The sequence below is a fragment of the Symphodus melops genome (genome assembly GCF_947650265.1).
Source record: "Symphodus melops genome assembly, chromosome: 1".
Classification (NCBI taxonomy): domain Eukaryota; kingdom Metazoa; phylum Chordata; class Actinopteri; order Labriformes; family Labridae; genus Symphodus; species Symphodus melops.
In genome coordinates this window covers 16,504,306-16,516,598 of record NC_136691.1, presented here as the reverse complement: position 1 = coordinate 16,516,598, position 12,293 = coordinate 16,504,306, and positions in this window count along the sequence as shown.

Here is a 12,293-nt window from a genome sequence, read left to right as displayed (position 1 = left end):
TCATTGACGTCTCCCTCTCACATACGCACGTGTTTGAGCACATACACGCGCTCCGTGTCTGCTGGGTTAAAAAAAGATCTCAAATATTAAACATGCATTAAAAAGTGACGAAGCAGTGTCAGCTACACAGCAGCACTTTGCCAACAAAGTGTTGTCATGGAGACAGGACGGACCTGCAGTGCTTTTCTTCTCAGCGCAAACGCTTTCATGCACATTCTCCTGAGAGCACATAAACAAGGAAGTGAGTTTGATCTGTGGTCACAAAACTTTGGTGACATATAGCTCACCGTTTTCGCGGGGGACTACTCTGATTGGTGAAAGTTGCGGAGAAAATATTTTGATTGTTCAAATTTGCAGAAAAGTTGCGGTGATTGGACAAAATTGCAAGGTCGCCCAGAAATCGATCGGGATTAGTTGAATTTGCATGAATTGTTGCGATCGCGACATCGCGACTTCCTGGAGGGACTGTTTCAGGGAACACAGAGGGGAGGGGGGTGAGTGAAGACAGAGCACGGACAGAATGCTACTTTAAAAATCGTGTTAGTTTTCAAAAATTACCAATCCTGCTTTTAATTAACCCTCAGCTGAACAAGAAAATGTTTTTACAAAAACATTTGTGAACCGAAGCATGACAAATAAACACATTTAAATATGTTCTGTCCATTATTTAATTCATGTTCCACAGCTTGTGTGTACCGAGATATTTTTATAGATCTACATTTGCTGTTTTATATTTTAGAGGAATTCAGATTTATAATTAAAGCCATATCTTGCCCTCTCCATTAAATACTATTTGATAAGTAGTCATTTTATATTCTGGTCTACATTCTCTAAAATGCATTACTCGTCAGAGTGAGTATGTGACTCCATCTTGTGTGACTAGCTGAAAAAAGGGAGAAAGCATATGTCTGAAGCATACTCAACCCAGACCTAAAGTTGCCTGCAGACATACATGACAAGCTCGTGCTTAATTCATGCCTAAAGTTCTGAAACTAAAATACAAAGACTTTGTCTGGAATGGAGCAATTTATTGAAAAGAGCGTGGAGTGGTATTGAGCAGAGATGCTTTGAGAAGGGTGGTGAGAGGTGTGAACGGCAGAAACTCCCGTTGATCTATTGTGCTCACTTGCTCTGCTAATTAAGCTCTGTGCTGACCAGAAAGTTCTGAAAGTGTCTCTGCATTAAGTAACAATGTCTCACATTTGGGGGGGAAAAAAACGCCTTTTTTTTTAATTTGGTATGAATTATTTTTTAGCTCTATAGAGTTCATCCACTTTTAATAAGCTCTCTTTTTGAGTTACTGTTCTGCCTGGCAAAACTGCAATTTCATCTTCTTATCATGTGTAACTAATTCACTTCAGCATTGAATTAAACATGTTTCGGTGGTTTTGTGTCCTCTCATTGCCCTGACCCATTTCAATATAAATGAACACTGAATGCTCAACTTAAGCTAACGGAAGTGTTACAGAAGTGAGACTGTTGCAACGGAGCCAGTGGGGGAGAGCACTGTGCGTTTGTACAAAGACATAATGACGGCTGAGCTTAGTGCACTGTTGCGAGAAAAGCAGTCTGAAGAAAGGCTTTAATCCATGCATATAGCCCAGGCTATCCACGAAGACCTTTTTAATAAGTGATTTTTAAAGCCACCTCACTGCACTCCCCTCTAGATGAAGGCAAAGAGCATGTAACTAGTGTCGCTGGAACCCAAAAGCAACATGCAACGTCAAAGACTTGCAGAAAATGCTCTTTACTTAAGTTCTTGACTGATAAAGAGTCGCACAGTTCACAGATGAACAATCATTGAAACAAAGTTAGTTTTTTTTTGTCTGAATCACCATTTTGGTTGACATTGAAGTATCAACGTTAAATAAACATTGAATACACTTTAAAATATCGATGACAACCGAGGTTAATGTAGCATTGATCACAGTGCTGTTAAAACAATACTGATCTATAGTTGTGTTGAGTATGATTGATTTAGCTTTGCAACACTGATGTTGAAAAGACATTTATTGTTAAGAGGGAGATGATGACATGATTGATAAATTATTTAACCATTAACCATTAGATATAAATGTAGTCTAACCTGACATGAAGAAATGTGGATCCAACGGTTATCCACAGGATGGTCTCCAGTATAACTAGTCAACTATAAACTGATGATTTAAGTGTATATACAATATATACAAACAATCTCAGACTATTTACACAATATTAAACAGTTCTCCAAATCCATTACGCACAGAACACACGATCAAAATAACACTCTCAATCCCCAGCACCTTGCAAAAATACTATAGTGTGACGTCAAACTGCATAGATATGAAGGTGCGTGACGGCACCGTGATCTTACTTTGAGCTGCAGACAAGGTGCCCTGGTCACAGGTGTCCAAATGTCCAGGTGTGCTCTGGGGTCATGTAAGTCTTAACAGTCTTAATGAGGGGACGGATGTCCAGGGAGTTCATAGTGTCTGTGTGGGCATGCATCAGTTAAAGGTTTGTGAGTCTTTTCTGGGTCATCATGGTGCTGCGTGTCTTCAAAAGACGCAAGGCTGAGAAAGTGCGCTCATGTGAGGCCACAGAGACGGGCAGGCACAGACTCAATCAGTTTTTCTGTCTCTGAAACATGGCTCTTGTTTGTTACTGGAGCTTACTCCAACATGATGCTACATCTTGAACTGTGACACTCGTAGACCGAGCATGGAGCGAGCGGGGAACCTTTTTACTCCACTCGGTGTCTGCAACCACGAGCTAGCCTGCCTGACGTTGACAACGTAACTTCTGTGAACTTCTGTTGATTATGCCTAAAAATAATTAAAGCAAAATAAAGCAAAAATACATACGTCGTAGCCTACGTGTGTCAAAATCTTTTCCCAGAAGATTCAAAGGAATTTATATATTGTGCAAAAATATTTTAAATACATTTTTTTTTAAATCTCCCCCTCACCACTAGGGGGTGCTGCAGCACCCTCACTTCCCGCGGCCATGTGATATGTTGTTGTGTTTTGTACTTCCCAGCCACCAAAGTTAACTGTTAGGCTATAGCATCTTTTAAGGATAAGGATAAAATGTATTGATTTCCCGGTGGGGGAAATTTGGGTTTAAAATCTGCTCAAAAAGAGAGAACAGGAAAATATAAACAGCGAACAATTAATTTGAATTTGTGAAATCTTTAGGATTACTGTACAGCTTCGTAAATACCTCCGTTAACTTAATCAATTCTAGTAGCTTCTGTAAGAATTCTAACATATCTGTATTTGTTTTATATTTTATACAATATTTACAGTAAAGTGTCAGTGAGATAAGGAGGATGATGCCCACCGGCTCCTTGGGTTCAGGTGGAGTTCAGTGCCTGAAAGGGACACACACGTTGTGTGGGTGTAACATCTGAACTCTCTGCATGCGGTCACAAAGAATGACTTGTCCCTGCTGAGGTTAAGGTAAGCGACCATGTACAAAAAAAAACCAATCTCACAGAGAAAAGATGCTTTATACCCCTACTCTAAACATGTGATGTTCTGTGTGAGACACCTCTTTGTGAAAGTTCATGTCACTAAAACTTTATCTCCCGAAGTATTGAAGAAATATCTCCCTTATGCTCCAGGCAGAGGGTGTGAGGATGGACAAGAGACAACACAGAAATACATTTTTCCAGATTAAAAATAAGCAAAATATCAAAGCTGGTCAGGAGGGGTTCATCGGTCCTCGTCGTACACGAGATGACGCTCGACTCTCAAGTAAGCTGAAATTTGGCCCCACTCCAAAAATTCTCACAGTGTATGCCCGCCTTAAGTCTGAAAGGGCTCAGATGCTGTCCTGCTGTCGGACCATGAAGTGTGTTAGGAATGCTGTCCCATTCCTATGAAAACATTTCAAGCCCTTGCAGTCTTTTGCACTCAATCATTTACCAGGTGACGTCATTTAAGCCTTGAATGTCTGGAGGCTCGGGATTGAGGGAGGAAATTGAGATTAAGCCAGGGTAAATGGACATGTACTGAATGACTGAATAAGGTAGGTGAGCAGAGGAGAAAAACTGTAACAGAGCACTGATGTGCAGAAGGGCTTGCCTCTGGAAGAGCCTGATTGCAGCTAACCTGAACAAAAGGTCTCAATGAACAGATACAAAGTGAAGTGATTGGGCTTAGCCAAAGCCAAACAATTTTATGAAGCCTGATATTTAGCATATGGACTTGACTTGAATTTACATGCAGATGAGCTGCATTTTTAATGAAGGTGTGCCACCTCCAGTGAGCGCAGGAGGCAAGTTGAGAGAGCAAGATGCATGTTGAGAGCATATAGACGCTGTGTTGAGAGCAGAGCTGATGGTGAGCACACGGAGCAGAGGTTGAGAGAGCGTGCACAAAGAGTTGAGCGTGCATACACAAAGTTGAGCGCGCATAGATCATGTTTTTGGTTTGGTCAGATATATATTTGCTGTTCAAAATGAAAGTATGTGCTCGCGAGAGGGCCACTGCGCTCTCAGAACTGTCTCCTTGGCCTCTCGCCAATGTGGCACAATAATAACGCCATAACTATGGTTGCACGCTCAACTCTTTGTACACGCTCTCTCAACCTGTGCTCACGATCACCTCTGCTCTCAATACATCGTCTCTGTGCTCTCAACATGCATCTTGGCTCTCAACTTGCCTCCTGCGCTCGCTGGAGGTGTCACACCCACATTAAAAATGCAGCCAGCAGAACCAGCCAATCAGAGATGGGGGGGGGGAGTAATTCTGATTGGCTGTTGAGACGACTGAGGTCCTTTGGAGTGTGCAAGACTCTGTTACGGAAGTTTTGTGACTCTTTGGTGGCGTCTGCACTTTTCTATGCAGTGGTCTGCTGGGGAGGAGGGAGCACAGAGAGAGACAGGAAGAGACTGAACAGTCTGGTCAGGAGGGCCGGTTTCGGTCCTGGACTGTCCTCTGGACTCTGTAGAGGAGGGGGCTGAGAGGAGACATGAACAATCCCTCTCACCCCCTGCATGACGCTGTTGGTTTATGCCTTGTATTATTAAAGTCTTTGTATTTTTTTATCCCCTTTATTTAATTAATGTAAACTTGCTCATAGCCGTTAATTTTTTTTTCTTTTTTGCTATTGATGCTGTTTATATTCCCTGTTTTTACTGGTTTTTTGGAGCTGTTGAGACACCCAAATTTCCAATCAATAAAGATCATCCTTATCCTTACATCCAATCACGTACCTTCCAACAGAACTGATCTCCTGCAAGTGCTCTAAAAGTTGTTTATTGGTGAAGTAGGTGTTGATACCATAGATATATAAAAACATATATGTTAAATATATATGTAATACAATATATATACATACAGTGTGTGTGTGTGTCAACCATAGACTGTGTCAACTACTACATCAGTTTTAGAGCACTTGCAGGAGATCAGTTCCGTCTCTGATTGGCTGGTTCTGCTGGCTGCATTTTTAATGAGGGTGTGCCACCTCCAGTGAGCGCAAGATGCATGTTGAGAGCACAGAGAAGCTGTGTTGAGAGCAGAGCTGATGGTGAGCACACGGAGCAGAGGTTGAGAGAGCGTGCACAAAGAGTTGAGCGCGCATACACAAAGTTGAGCGCGCATAGATCATGTTTTTGGTTTGGTCAGATATATATTTGCTGTTCAAAATGAAAGTATGTGCTCGCGAGAGGGCCACTGCGCTCTCAGAACTGTCTCCTCGGCCTCTCGCCAATGTGGCACAATAATAACGCCACACACGAGGACAAATCTGGACTTATGGTCATTAACCTCTTTGTGTAGATAATTACTTTCATTTATTACCAGTGTCATATGTGTTTTATAAATTATCTCATTCTTCTCTTTCATAGATACCATTTCATATGACCTTATTTTATAAAAAATATTACATTGCGGTAAAAAAAGAGTCCACTGTGGTACTTGTGATTCCTTGTGGCCCTGTGTGTTTTTTTCCTTTAGGATTTTTTTTCAGTTTGGACATTTTGATAGTAAGAAATATGGAAACATCAATTTTTCAAGGAAAAAGATACAGTGATTAAAAATAGAGTGAGCTTTCTAACCCCTTCTGTTGATTTGGTTGCTTTGCATATCAATAGCTTGTGAATTTTCATGAGAAAAAACCCCCATTTCAAATCAAAATAGATTAGAATTGGGGTTATCTCTGTGGTGTTAAACAAATGCATTTGGAGCATGGTAAACTATTAGCTTTCATGTTGATGCATTATTCAAATAAAACAAAAGAATATGCTGAGGAAAGAGTTGAATTCAATATCTCAATATTTCTTAAGCCTGGCTACAGCCCTTAAGGATGAAAACCCCACTTTATAAAGAGTGTATTTTTTTTAGCACTCTGAATCATCCAATTACTTTATTTATTTAATTGTTTTAAAAAGGGCGTTCATTACACCAGTTGTCTGATATAAAGGATTTATGTGTGAGACATCTACTGAGTTTAATCACTAAATGATAAGTCATGATATGATATATCATCAGACATTAAGAAACTATGCCATGATGAGGTGCTGGCTTCTCTGACAACAATGCAGCAGCCAGTATGTCCACTTCTTAAGTTCAGAATCCGGTCCTGAGTGATCTTTATTTGTTTTGACCGGAGAAGGTATGCCGCACATACCTCTGATTCCACCCGACCCAAAAAGCCTCAGGATTTTACTAATAAGCTCCACGAGCAACAACATGGTCAAACTAGGATCATTATCAGAGGTGCTTTTGAAAAATGAAGAGAGGTTACAACGATTTCAAGACCAATGCGTGTCCACAACATGGCAACCAGCATGCACATCCACTCTATGGAGGAGAGGGCGACAGACAGCTCTCTCTAATCTTTAGAATTTGGACTGAAGTACATATTGGTAATGCTACATGTCAGAGTTACAGATTGCTCCTATAAATACAGTTCTTTATATATTGTTAAAACATGCATATCATTAGCTCTGCTATCAGCAGCAGTCACTTAAGAATTAAAGAGCAGGCACTGAGGGAGAACATTGCATCTTAAAGTGCAAATGCACTTGCAAAAATGGCATGCAGAGGGAGCAGAGAAGCATATAGGCAGGCTAGAGCAGTTTAAATAAGGCAGCACAAGAACTATTTGGCCAATAGGATGCTTTCAGCAGATCAGCTGAGGCGAACTCTTGCACAATTTCAAAGCGTGACTCTGTGACATGCCAGAACTTACACAAGGCTTCCATTGGTGATCTCAAGACAGCACAGTAGGTAATTTAAAGAATACATTAAACGCTTTAATGCCCATTACTGATGGGGAAACACAGTCAATAGTAATTAAAAAGAACCACTGGGAGGGTTTTATGGTTGGTTACATAATTTCTATACCTGTCTCGTTAAAACCACTTTAAGTATGAAACATAATGCAATGTTTTTCTCTCTGTCTCATTAAACATTTAGAGTGTTTTCAAAGATTATGCATCAGTAATTTCTTTGTAAAAACACAGTTTTTTCTTTGAAAGTTTAGTTTCAAGGTAAATGAGTGCTAAAGGCAAACATCCAAATACTCTCTTGGAATATCTGCACTATTGAATATGATTAGGTAGCATATGGGAAAAAACAAGGTCACTTTGTTGGAAGGTATAGGCAGTTTTTCAATATGTTGTTCACAGCTCTTCATTCTTCTAAATGACGTGCTTTAATGATGCAGCTGGTGGGACTCCTCACACACATGTCATGGCCAATCTTTTAATGGGCCTTGACATGACACAAGAGCACAATACAATATATTGATATTGGCTTGGTTTATTGTTTCATACAACTGTGCACCTTGACTGCATGTTTTTGTTTGCCTCTTGTTAGATGAAAAACACAACAAGAAAAGAAAATAATAAGAACGTTTACTTCATTTTCCAAAACAACCCTGTTACCTGGCTACATTTATTATTTATTTATTATTATTTATTTAAATAAGAGCATACCTTCTCTTATTGTGGAATGCCCGATACAAATGTCATGCTGAGTTAATTGCATGACACTGTGTTGCAAAAAAAGAAAAGTAGGTTATTTTGGGGTCCTTTTTGCTTTCATTAGAAGAGAGACAGGAAATGGGAGAGTATGAGGGCTGACATACAGCAATGGTGTGATGAGGGGTTTAGCCTCTGTACACGTGGCATGCTATAACCACTAGGCTATTGGTCCCCAATGTATGGCAATTTTCTGTGATCTGCAGCTAACATGTGTCTGTTTGCATAAAAAAACCCATCAAAATTCTATACGTTTGAATAGTTTGAACAAAATAGCAGAGCTCTATAAGCCAGAACTCCTATAACCTTCATGATTTATTAATGGTTTATTTATAGTTTATTAATGGTCTATAAATGGTCTATTAATGGTCTATAAATAGTTTATTAGTGGTTTATAGATGGTTTATTAATAGTTTATTAATGTTTAATTGATGGTTTATAAATGGTCTATAGTTTGTTAATAGTATGTTAAAGGTTTATTAATGGTTTATTAATAGTTCATTAATGGTTTATTAATGTTACTTAATGGTTTATAAATGGTTTCTTAATGGTTTATTTTTTATTTATAATTTTTCCAAAACAGAAAACAAAAACCTTGTACACCACTTACACCTACAACAGAAATATACAAAGACATTACATAACGGTGTTCAATACCTACTTAATGGTTTATTAATGGTTACTTAATGGTTTATTGATGGTTTATTGATGGTTACTTGATGATTTATTAATGCTAATGAATGGCTAATTAATGGTTTATAAATGGTTTATTAATAGTTACTTAATAGTTTATTAATGTGCATTAATGGTCTATAAATGGTTTATAAATGTCTATAAATGGTTTATTAATAGTTTATTAATGATTTATAAATAGTTTATTAATGGTTCATAAATGGTTTATTAATGGTTTATAAATGTGCTGTTACTTAATGTTACGTAATGTTACTTAATGGTTACTTAATAAAACAGATAAAATAAGAAGTGAATTAAAATATACACATGAACCACAACAGCTCCTTTGCACAGGCTACATACCAGAGAAGAAATGGGGCGGCTTAATATCACACAATAATGAATTAACACACAGAAGAGAAAGACCAGCTACTCAATAACAGTTGTTAATGAGTGGCTTCAAGGTGCAATTATTGCCTCCATTATGACGTCTTTTGATAATACATAGGCTAGGACATTTATTGAACACACTTTGTATACCACTCTAAACTAACTACTATCTCTTATGGTGTCATGGCTCCCTCCTTATTGCTGCAGATTCCATCCATCTGCTCAGACCTGCACACCCACTCTCAGCTCATCATCTCAGCAGTATATAAACCCTGGCTTTCCATCCACTCATCGCGGATTGTTGTTTCAGCTCCGACGGTAGACTATGTCTCAGGCTTCCTCAGCTTTTGATAGATTTTGAAGAAAGAAAAAAAAACCTCTCTTGTATGGAGCCAGAACAGTCTCATAATGAATAAATGCACACAAAAATAAATAAATGCACAAATAAGGACTCACAAATGCATTTTTGTACAAATGTACAAATCTAAAATACATTTTTGGAAGTTGTTACATTTATATATGAATTGTCAAACACGCATTTGTCTCAGTGCTTTTAATTTGTAAACCCCCCCTGCTCTCTGGATTTTCAGCCACTCAGCAATCTTGCCCTTCACTCTGCAAACTTCCTGAATCTTCACCCATCTTCATCCCCATTCACGGCAATAAACATCATTACCAATCAACCCATCTGTTTAGTGGTTTGGTGTCACTGTGAGTATGATGAAGGATGGTGCAAGGATGTGAGGAGGTTTGAAATGGACTTTCAAGGATGTAAGAATTGGATAAAAACAAATCCTTCAACAAATACACGCCAAAATGTCCCTCGACATATGTGTGCGCTCGTGTGACAAGGAGTCCTCAGCTGGTGTGTTCAGATTTTTTATTGCCAAGAAAACTCCATGATCATCAGCATCTCAATTAGCCTCTCCATGGAGGAGCTCTTGTCAGCACCAGAATGTGTGTGAAGGTTATTAGAGAATAAAAGGGCTCTCAAGGGTTTCCAAGTTTGCCTGATGCCATGGCAAGAGAGCAAATGACAGCTATACCACAAAGCAAAGCAGCCATGATTTTTTTAATTAAACCTTTATTTATCCAAGTCCCATTAAGGTTAAAAACGTGTTTTTAAAGGGAGTCCTGCTAAATTTGATCAATGTCCATGGAGGGTAAATGATGTAAGATAAAGCAATGTTCTCGACAAAAAAACTATATGGAAATAGAAAAAATAATTCTACAATAAATAATTTCTTTTTCTTAAATAGACTACATTAGAGTGTGTCGCCGTTGTCAGTTTTCATACTTGGATGACACCATGACACTACTGGAGGATGTAAGCCTAGATCAGCTTCACAGTTTGCCACTGCAATTAATTATTTGAACCAAAGGCTGGACAGAGGGAGATCCACCGCTTTCTATTCTTTCACAAGGAGCTTTCAGCCCTGCATGATATGCCTATATGGATCTAGGTGCAGAGTCCTCCTATATAGGCTTTATTTATTGTAAATAGAACGTACTGACCAAAGGCCAGCTCAATATTTCACATGAATAGTGCACCGACTCTGACCCTTGGGGCAGGTTCATTAAAAATGTGTCTGGGGAGCAGGTCTAATATGCTGTCATCCCTTTTTTTTTTTCATTGCACTACAATTGTCAGCCTCGCCACCATCGTCATTCCTCACCCCAAAAATAAACCAAAACCACAACAGAGACGTGGACTGCGCAGGTGATGCTGTGTCATCTCTTAATCTCCCTTTATGTAGTCCTGCAGGGGTCATGTATTAGCCTCTTTTCCTTTAAATGTTTCCCTCTTCCAGCATTGAGCTTCTGTAGAAAATGGCAAAATCTGCTCTTGGACAACTTGCACGCATAGAAATACAGGCAATAGTGTATCTTTCCCCCCCCCCCCCCCCCCGCCTTCTGACCCTATACATCACACATATGCTACTTTCCCCTATAATAGGTACTTTATCAATTTTTTAAAAAGAAAGGTGCTTCGTGGGGGTGATTCTCCAAGGGCCTAGTCTACCTTTAACTGAAGATGGCAGTAACAGTTTGTTGTTTTACGTTGCATCGTCTCATTATTAAAGGCAGCCGACAATGACGACAGCAACAATGTAAACAATGTGTGTTTCAATGTAACAATAAAGGAGTGGGAGTGATATGAAAAGCCATTCACACAGGCCTCAAGAATAAACACAATGTGTTGAGTGAGCAGCGTACAATATAAACAATGAATCCTCTGTTTACAGTATGAACTCCACAGTGGGCCTGCAAAGCGACATGCTGTGGTCTTGTTATCACAGTTGCCTGAAAAATAGTTTTTCTCTTTTTATTTATTCAGACAAAGAATTACACATACAGACTTTTGTTTGTGTTATATTTGTAAACTAAAGGTTTTGACTTCTTATGGACAAAATGTCCACATTCTTTAAAGTCCACAACTCGTTGTTAGCCTTTTGTAAAAACAAAACATCAACAATGCTTCTGGTGGTGTGTGAAGGTTTACCATTGGGCCCCAGTGTGCAGAGACTTGTGAAGCAGAACCTCTGCTACAACAATCACACATGTATCATGGCGTTATAGGCACATTTTAGGACACTCCAATATTTCTCCGACAGGGCAGGCATGAGGACACTGAACATCAACACCTATCATCTTAGACCAGTTGTCAGTTATAGAACTATTCACCATCAGAATTACTCTTACCTTTTAAACTTTTACACTTAAACTAAATTAAACTTTTACAGCCTTGTATTAAAATTATATTTTCTTCATGATCACGCTCTTTCCTGCACCCCACTGTGAGAAACCGATGTCATGCTATTAGTGTCGGTTGAATGAAAACTGTGGGTCACTGAGTGAGCTAAATTGATCAGAAATCATGCAGTGATTTAAAAGGAGGGAAAACAAATCTGTCTTTCAGTCCTGAAAAAAGGGGTCTTTTTTCTTGATTGGGCTGTTATGTAACTGTGTTGTGACTTCCTCTTGTTCATTCAACTAATTGTGTCAGTAAAGGCTTAAAGTATTTACATTTTCAATGTGCAATGTTCCTTACAAAATTGTATATCTTTAGCTTTATTAAATATTCCTTTGCAGGGCTAAGTGAGGTCCCTCTATGAAGGATAGAGTTCAATGTATAGTGACAGCTATGATCTGAAGTGCTGCTATGGGGAAATATCCCTAAGCTGCCAAAGCCTTTACTGTGGACTGCAGTAGCATAGGTGCATGTGACTGGGCCAGTCATGTATCTCCCCTCAGAAAA